Source organism: Mirounga leonina, unplaced genomic scaffold, assembly GCF_011800145.1.
Source record: "Mirounga leonina isolate KUSES-001 unplaced genomic scaffold, KU_Mleo_1.0 Mir_165, whole genome shotgun sequence".
In the NCBI taxonomy this organism is placed as follows: domain Eukaryota; kingdom Metazoa; phylum Chordata; class Mammalia; order Carnivora; family Phocidae; genus Mirounga; species Mirounga leonina.
Window position 1 is genome coordinate 53,824,217 of NW_023270415.1, and position 9,852 is coordinate 53,834,068.

Consider the following 9,852-nt stretch of genomic DNA (forward strand, 5'->3'; position numbering starts at 1 on the left):
TGTCAAAACACCCCATCAAGGTATTTGCTAAACAAAGACAATCACTTTCTTGTGCCATCTAATACCTGTATATTGAGCAATAAACAGCTGCTAACAAGAGCACCTAGTGCCTCTCCAGCACTTTCTTGGATCCTCCACTGGGACCACAGACCTCCTGCCCCCAGTCCAGCCACTGAACAGATAACATGCAGCACAGAAGAGAACCTGGATCCAGACTTACCAACATTTAAAAAATATTTTTAGTATCACCCTATTAAGTGTGTATGTAAAAAGACAATAATGAACACATATATATGGATGACTGAGAGATAGAGAGAGAGAATGATCCATTTTGACATCCTCACATTCCTTACCTTTTCCTGTGGTTGAAGACCCCAATTTTCTTTTAGAAGCCTATCTCTCTTCCATTACTCATGGTGTTCCTAGATGGTTCGTTCAGGGGACTAAGGATAGACGTGTGACCCAAATTAAGGAACTCAGACTCCGACTCCTAGTAATTAGAATTGCTAAAATAAAAGTTGCATGGGGCATACTTATACAAAAATTATTGGTTGTTTATCTGAAGTTCAAATTTGACTGTGTGTCCAGTATTGTTACTTGCTACCTCTGGCAAACATACCAGCAATGGAAGTCATAGCTGCTTGACACAGACGGAAGCCTGCTGGAATCTAGCTATTCCTCTGTCCATGACTTCCAGTATCCAAGATTCACAGTCACTCCCCAGGCTCTGACCTGCTTCAAACCTGGTTATTCAGCTATTCCTCCAGTTCTCTGACTATCCCTCGTCCTGTATCCTTCCACTATATTTCTTTCTTTTTCTTTTCTTCTGTTTGCTGTCTTGTTCTTTTGTCTCAGATATCGAGGGTTGTTTCTTGTAGTTCGTAGCAAAAAAAAAAATCCCTTGTTGAAATATCACCGCAGAGACACAACCAGCACGCCCCTGCTGGAAACAGCCAGGTTTTCTTGGCCCAAAGAGAATCTTTAAAACTGAATGTATTGCCACTAACATCTAAGATAGAAATATTTACTTAAAACATTGACCCTTCTGACTTCTCCAAAACCTCAGCTCTGGCAATATGGGGCTGCAATCCCACTCGGTAACAACCATCTGGATTAGGGTAGCTGTTCTCCTTACACAGAACATGCCCTTGCTTATTTATTCTACCTGTCAGGCCTGGCAGGTTAACTCAATACATCTTTTCTTAGCACCTAAAGTAGTTGGCACTGAGGAGAGTGAAGTAAGGTACGGTTCACACCATCAAAGAACCTCTTAGTCTAATGAGTGTGGCAGACACTTCAAAGGAGAATTTCATATGTAATATGATGAAAGAAATAATGGAGGTAGTTCCAGGATAGTATGAGAACCAATAAAGATCATTTCATTCAACCTGGGCTACAGGGGAAGGTTCTGGAGAAGATGAAGCCTCACTGAGTTTAGGATAAGGGAGAGAAGAATTGTTGACAGGCGAGCAGGTTGAATAGAGGGAAGAAGGCATGAAACAGTAGATGGAGTGTGAATAAGTACAAGGTTGTTTTTTGTTTTTTTGTTTTTAACAATCAGGCAATTTCTGACGCCACAGTTCTATTGTAACCTCCGACAATCTAGATTTTTGCCCCAAGTTCTGTTTTCACTCTGCTTTATAGCTGTTCCCTCAATCTTGGCGCACTCCAGGATGTACCTGTTTGACCAGTGTTAATTTTCCATTCTCTGTCTCTCTTGTCACCCTCCACAGAAGTGGGAGCCCCCCACTTAAAGAAAAACTTAATGGTACCACCTCCAGGCCAATGACATCTCAGGGATCCAAGCCCACAGTTGAGTCATATTCGTCTTCTATTTGATCCACCTGCCTCTGGATCTTCAAATTCAGATGAGGATTTTATGATTTCTAGTTAGGTAACACATCCCTTAAAAAATATCATACACTTTCAGCATTAAGCCTCACAGATCAGAATCAATAAGGTAACGTTACTATAAATTTGTTCCATGTTTCTCAACTCTTAGAACCCCCTGCTATGATCTAGCTATTCTTAAAAAGTATCACGAGGGAAGAGTTTTGTCTTGCTCAGTGCTATATCCACAGTTCTGCAAACAGTATTTGACATATAGACATTGCTCAACAAATACCTACTTGGTTTAATTAATGATATACGATTTGTCATGTATTAAATATATATATACTTTTTATAGTTCCACTTGCATAGCCTTTTTAAAGATTTTTTATTTATTTATTTGAGAGAGAGTGAGAGAGAGAGAGAGCACAAGACGGGGGAGCGGGAGAGGGAGAAGCAGACTGCTCGCTGAGCAGGGAGCCCGATGCAGGACTCCATCCCCGGACTCCAGGATCATGACCTGAGCCGAAGGCAGTCGCTTAACCAACTGAGCCACCCAGGCACCCCGCATAGCCTTTTTAAAATGCAATCAATTCCAATAATCTTTATCAAGCAAATAAAATTAGTGTGACTGGACAGTTTGAGTATAGACCATAAGCATTCTTTCTTTTTGATATTTAAATGGAAATTTGGCACTTAAATCACAGGCTTACCTTAGAAAAGACAGTGGGTTTGTTGCAGCCAAAATTATTTCAATCTCTTCGTATGGTATAAGGAGCCAAATGACTAGTATAACTAAATATTTCTCTTTATTTATTTATTTTTTGCCTCACACTACTTTTTATTTGCAACATAATTCACGCAATTCTTCTAAACAATGGCATAAAGGAGACTTCCTTGTGTATAAATAACTTACACACCTTCCATAAAGGAAATGCTCAAAGATGCTAGAACAGATCTCCCGCTGCTGCAGTGTTCTCACAGTTACCTCTGATGTTCAATATATAAATATTCATAAAATGAATTCATAAAAATTCATTTATATTGATTCATATAAAAATCAATATAAATATTGATGCACAATATATAAATATTCAAGTCCAATATTAAAAACTCAAGCACTTGACTAACTTTAATGAAGTTTCTGAAACTATAATGATGTATTTAAAGTGCATATATATATTTTTAAGAAAGATTATTGTCGATAACTTCTCTATAAAAATAAGTTTGATGGTTTGGTCCATCTAACTTTACTACTATGAGTATGAACATTTAGCTTTTAATATGTGGTCAGTCTTGTTCTACCTTCTCTCAACACTGACACCAACAGAGAAGCAAAAGGAGCTAGCGGAGTGCTAACACGTGAGGATCAGTCCGGTGACTCTGGACACAATGCATTCCAGGAGGAGGTACCCATGTAACCAGATCTGGGTGATATGGTTTATTCTTCCTTCCCTGATTTGGATAACCAGATGGGATAGGAGGAGAGTAGTGGTTCTGGTGGGCATTCCCTCGGAACATTCCTGGCTTCTTTCTGGGCAAAGGGTGCCACCTTGGGGGAGGCAGGAATATCAATTCTGAAATCTGGTACACAGGGCTTGGGGCTGCTCTCACCCAACTGGGTTTCCCTTCTACTTCCTTACTTGTTTCTCAGTCTGAAGAAGAGGATCCTGAATGAACATCAGAGGTAACTAACTTTCATGGAGATTTCCTCCTTGTTCTCACCCTCATTTTCTTTTTTAAAGATTTTATTTATTTATCTGACAGAGAGAGAAAGAGAGAGCACAAGCAGGAGGAGCAGCAGAGGGAGAGGGAGGAGCAGCAGAGGGAGAGGGAGAAGCAGGCTCCCCACTGAGCAGGGAGCCCGACTCGGGGCTCGATCCCAAGATCCTGGAATCATGATCTGGGCCAAAAGCAGATGCTTAACCGACTGAGCCACCCAGGCGCCCCTCTCATCGTCATTTTCAAAGCTGACACCAGTGAACGCATTGTTTTTCTCTCCGTCCCCACCCCACACCCGACAGCCCACCTCCCACGGCGCCCCGCACAGAGTGAGCTCCTTCGGCAAACCTAGGTCCATGTACAAGGTGCCCCTGTTCGCACAGGCTTCCAGGACGCCGGGATCAACTGTGAAACGTACAGGAATGCATCTGTAGGCCTGTCCTTCCGATGGTTTTTCTGGATAGCACCGATTTTCCTATTTTTCTGGAAGTATGAGTCAATTTCTCAACAAATCTCTCAACGGCCTCTGTTTTCAAGTTACCATGTTTTCTAACTCGCCTTTCCTGAGAAAGAAGGCAACAGCATCAATTTCCTTCTTCACCTTTCGCTCCGCGGGAGCTCCGGGGGCTCAGGGGCTGCACACTTGGCAGCCGCCTCCGCACAGTCCCGGGTAGGAACCCGGCGCCGCCTCTGCAGTGAGCCTGATCCCAGCCTGGGGCTCCTGTCTCGTCTAAACACTTCTCTTTAAATTATAAGATTTATCAAGTGGTAAGCTGGGAGTTATTTTGTTGCGTTATTCATAAGGTATTTCGAGGAGAGAACCAAAAGACATAGTAGCACTTTACTGGAAATTCCCTATCCACTTCCCTATTGCCTATTTATCCCCATCTTATTCCAGAAAAGATTGAAAGTGGCTTGCAAAATGACATAAAATACTTAGATAGCATAAATAAAAGCAGAGCAAAAGAAAGAGACAAAGGACATAAAACTAACTAGGAACGATGGTAAAATGTACATCATAAAGATCCATATGGTTGCTACAACTGAGTCATAAATTTGGCCCTGAGCATTCTACCAAGTTCACTGGCAAAGGGAAACCTGATCAATTCCTCAACGCACAGGGTTTATAACACAGAAACAGCAATTTATCAGGATGAACATGATGATTATTGTCCTAAGATCAGACAGGATGTGCTTACTAATGTTCTTATATTTTTCCTCAATATAGGCTGATGATCACAGTAGAGAGCAATTTAATAAAAGCAATTCTGCAAGGAGGAAATAGCTCCTGGTAACTTGCCTCTCCTTATTTACCTACTTGCTGCAATCAGCATGACTAGCTAAGAATTACAGTATACACAGCATGCAGTTGCCGGAACAGTCCCTTATGCAGAATACCCCTGTTTCTTTCCAAATTATCATTTTATTTTCCATGCAATATATTTCTAATAAAACACTGAAGCAAAAAATAATCCTGTATCTTTAACAATGTCATTCAAGAAAAAACAACCAATAATCTTCACTTCTGTTATAGGGTTTTTTGTTTGCTGCTGTATAAAGAAAATTATGACCTTTAGCATTTAAAAACTCAGAAATATTCGCTCTCATTTCTATTTGCATAAAGTCTGTGGAGTTCAGCACTGCATCCGCCACATTATTTCAACTCTCCTTTCTTTATTTTAATTATTTATCACAAAGATGTATAAAGATTATATTGTTTGACAAAGTCATGAGGACAAGCAAATAACAGTGTTTTTAAAAAGGAAAAGGTGAAATTTTACTCTTTGACACATAATTGTTTCACCTTATAAACATAAGGTTAAAAAGAAAATAGTTTTAAATCAACCACTGGGTGGTGGGTGGGAATTTTGGATTCCAACTGAACAAGCATTACTTGCACAATGGCTATATGCTAAGCACTGTACCAAAGGTTTTCACACGAATATCCCAAAGTAAGTGTCCTGGCAACAGCCCTGTGAAGTGGGGACTATCATTCCTATTTTACAGATAAAGAAGCTGGGGTAGTAATGCTATGGTCAGTAAAATTTTTCTATAAAGGGACAGAGAGTAATTATTTTAGACATTGTGGAGCATTAAGTCTTTGTCACAACCACTCAGCTCTGTGGCTGTCATGGGAAAAGCATAAACCATACTTAAAGGAATGGGTATGGCTCTGTTCCAATAAATTCTTTTTTTTTTTTTTTTAGATTTTATTTATTTGCGAGAGAGAGAATGAGAGACAGAGAGCATGAGAGGGAGGAGGGTCAGAGGGAGAAGCAGACTCCCTGCTGAGCAGGGAGCCTGATGTGGGACTCGATCTCGGGACTCCAGGATCATGACCTGAGCCGAAGGCAGTGGCTTAACCGACTGAGCCACCCAGGCACCCTCCAATAAATTCTTAATCTCAGGAAACAAACTGAGGGTTGCTGGAGTGGGGGGTGGGGTGGGAGGGATGGGGCGGCTGGGTGATAGACATTGGGGAGGGTATGTGCTATGGTGAGCGCTGTGAATTGTGCAAGACTGTTGAATCACAGATCTGTACCTCTGAAGCAAATAATACATTATATGTTAAAAAAAAAGAAGAAGAAGAAGAAGAAGAAGATAGCAGGCGGGGAAGAATGAAGGGGGGGAAATCGGAGGGGGAGACGAACCATGAGAGAAGATGGACTCTGAAAAACAAACTGAGGGTTCTAGAGGGGAGGTTAGGTGGGAGGATGGGTTAGCCTGGTGATGGGTATTAAAGAGGGCACGTTCTGCATGGAGCACTGGGTGTTATACGCAAATAATGAATCGTAGAACACTACATCAAAAACTAATGATGTAATGTATGGTGATTAACATAACATAATGAAAAAAAAAAGAAAAAGGGGGAAAAAAAAACTGTATCCACAAAAGAGATGGCAGATCCACAAAACTGATCCTTGGGCCATAATTTGCACACCTCTGAAGCTCAATGTTTTTTCCAGTCCCTCATAGTTTCTTTAGTACCTAGACTCCCATTTTAAAATAATGAGTTATTGGAGCGCCTGGGTGGCTTAGGCCAGGTGGATTCTTAGTGGTGTTGGTTCATTATAGATCTCTTAGGTAAGTTCATCTATAAAGTAAACAAACCCGTGTCTGTGACAATTGATTGTCTTTCTTTTTAATGTCAAAGTTATTAGGCTAACAGACTCTCCCCATCAGTGACAAAGCTGAGATGAAACATGGGAAGGGAAGGAGATGGAGAAACCTCCTTCTGCCAGAGCTACAAATCCCTCAAGCAGAGAAGCCATGAGTGTCTTGCCATGATGAAATTCCTCTCCCACCCGACCCTGCATGTGAACTATCCACTGCTGGATTACACTTGACCATCAAATGGTCATAAATGGATGACTGAATGATAGATGCATGAAAGTACTAGCCAGGGAATGTGGATGTTTCAGTGGGTAGGAAAGAATGTTCTAAGCAGAGTGAACAGCATATGCAAAAGCATATGCACACACACACAAAAAAATCCAGGGACAGTATCAGAAGTTCCAGCAACTGAAAATAGACCAGACTAGCAAGAATTGAGTATAAAGGCGTTTATAAGATATGAAAGCTAGAAATGTAATTCTGAGTCCAATCACTGCTTAGTTCAATCATTTGGCATCATGACCTTGTTCAATAAACTGTTTCCCTGTCTATGGACTGGGTAAACATTCACTAGCATATCGTAATGTCTAGTTAATAAAACATCAAATCACCTTCTCTGTGTCCATCTGCTTTTATGGGGGTATCAATAAAGAATCTATCATTGTGAGTATAAGCACATGTAAGATTTAAAACACATAATGCATTTATAATTTTCCCCAATCCTAGTAACTTTATCTGCGTTTTCATGGTTGGGACATTTGGAAAATCATTCTATAATTTAAAAATACATTAATCAATCTGAAAATTAACATTTTCTTTCTTGTGCTTGCAGCAATAGCTTCTGAGAACTTTATTTCAATTAGAAATGTCCAATTATAATAAATGCCTCTAATGAAGATGTAAAAAGACAAGAATAAAAGTGAAGAAATGGGAACACTGAAGAGATAGGTTCTAAAGGGCAACCATTACTCAGTTTCTTCTAATTGCCTTCAGAACTCACTATCTCCCTTAAAAGGAGGAGATCTGAATTATATATAATGTATTAGTAACAATTGTACTTTAGGAGTTTTTCCAGGCAGTTCACATAAATGGGAAAACAAATGCATGTGAGGTCCTGCATATCCATCTGAGTACTTAAAGGATAATAATACTAATTTTAAAGTATATTAGGAAATAAAGGGTTAATCCTTACCTATTGTTCTTAGATCCCTATTGTCTTGTTCAGATCCACTTGTGAAAAAGGTAGAAGAAAATAAATTGTCAAGTGCCAACATCTATTCATTATAACCTATGAGCTTATATTTTAACTGTAAGAAATTTTTAAATGCCTCAGCCTTATTTCTTAATTACTAGGACATTAATTCTGCCAGCTCTGGGTTCGTGTGGCACACATGTGGGAATAATTCTTGACCAGATCGTAAGAAGCAATTAAAATTCAAGGGTTCTGGCTAGACTTGCAGTCAAACATGTAGCATTAGAATCAAAGCCTATTTGAATGAAATCGATAAGCACAACATTATCTTTTGCAAATCAGCATCTGTCTAAGGATGGAACAGCACATTCAAATTGATGTCTGTGTAAGCAGATAGATTTAAGACCAGAGATGGGGGAAACTTTGACAAACTTGTCCCTACTACTAATAATCAATTTTTGCTCTATTTTTGCCCATAAGGAAGCCTAAAGCTTTTAGGAAACTACACAGGAGGTCTACGTAATAAATATATGTCTATTATTTATCTATCGTCTATTAAGGTTATAGTTCCATGATTTAGTTTAATTCTCACATTTCTATGAGTTAGAGAAGTTGGTTTTAGCACCTCTGTTTTCCTGATATGGAAAGGGAGGATGACAAACTTGACCAATGACACAGCTAAGAAGAGGAGCAACAAGGATTTGAATCGAAGTCTAACGCCAAAGCCTCTGCTTTTTTTTCACTACCCACAAAGTGCCAATCCTATATAAGCCTTTTGAAACATGCAGATAGGGACTTGGGATATGTAGCAACTTTACTCCTAGTGCTCATACATCAGTACTTGTCTTTCCTTCAAAATAAAGGGGATGCTTCATAGTCATGGGGGAAAGTATGAAATAACCTATCCCTGTAGAAAAGCTCATGTAAAGTACTCTAAACAGAAGAGACCCAAAATGAATATATTCTGTTTACTATGGTTCACATTTAAATATTATTCTATTGACAAAAAAATTGACATCTGTGGCTGTTAATATAATCACAGAGGCAGAGAACCTTCTCTCACCTCCATCTTGAATGTGAAATATTTCTACAAGAAACATTCTCCAAGAATATTGCTATTGCTATAACAAATTAACCATAATCCCCTCCCAGATTCCAATTATGGAAAATCTGCCTCAACAAAATTCCATTTAAAAAAAAAATAAGGTACAGAATGAACCACAGATTTCCTCAGGGAAACTGGGGTAAGGGCAGGACCAATGATGAGATTGCTTCATGGATTTCCTTTTCTGATAGTCTTGGTTAGGTAGTTGAACAACATAAGAGATAAGGATGCTCCGAGACGGCCACTGAAGGGAAGTCTGCTTGATGAGAACACGAGGAGAAAGGGAGAATGGGGCCTCCAAGACTCCTGTTCATAATGTGTCTGTCGGTAATTCTTCCCAGCCACACCCTAATCCTCCAATAGCTCCTCTTCCTCCTTATGGCCCTTCCCAGATACTTTACCTCTCATACATTCAGAAATGATTTCAAAGTGAGAGCTATAAGTAAACAGAAGTACCACTTCCTGTCATGCCCTTAACTAGATGCAGCATAGATGTTAGAAACATGGACTCCGGAGCCATTCGGCTTGGATTTGTATCATAGCTTTGCCATAGACTTGGGCATGTTGAATATGCTTCACTTCTCCATATATATAATAGGGTGATAACAGTGTCTCCTTCACACAGTTGTGGTAAGGATTAAATGTGGAACACCAGTGCCTGGAACAGAGTAGGTTTTCAATAAATGTTAGCTACTGTTAATATTTTGAAGAAGCAGTAAGTTGAATTCTCCACTTCCATACCCATATACAGTTGATCCTTAAACAACATGGATTTGAACTGCATGGGTCCACTTACACACAGATTTTTTTTACAGTACAGTTCTATAAATGGATTTGCCTTATGGATTTCTTATTAGCATTTTCTTTTCTCCAGCTTGCTTTATGGTAA

The 9,852-nt window shown here is 39.6% G+C and overlaps 1 long non-coding RNA gene and 1 pseudogene across 1 annotated transcript; one reads left to right on the forward strand and one right to left on the reverse strand.

Moving 5' to 3' along the window:
* Positions 1-2,952: 2,952 nt before the first annotated feature.
* LOC118015412 lies at positions 2,953-4,177 on the reverse strand (annotated as a pseudogene).
* A 129-nt stretch (positions 4,178-4,306) lies between these two features.
* LOC118014766 lies at positions 4,307-6,730 on the forward strand. The gene is made up of 3 exons (XR_004680374.1): positions 4,307-4,320; positions 4,781-4,843; positions 6,707-6,730. It is a non-coding gene; the product is annotated as an uncharacterized LOC118014766 (long non-coding RNA).
* The last annotated feature ends 3,122 nt before the right edge of the window (positions 6,731-9,852 follow it).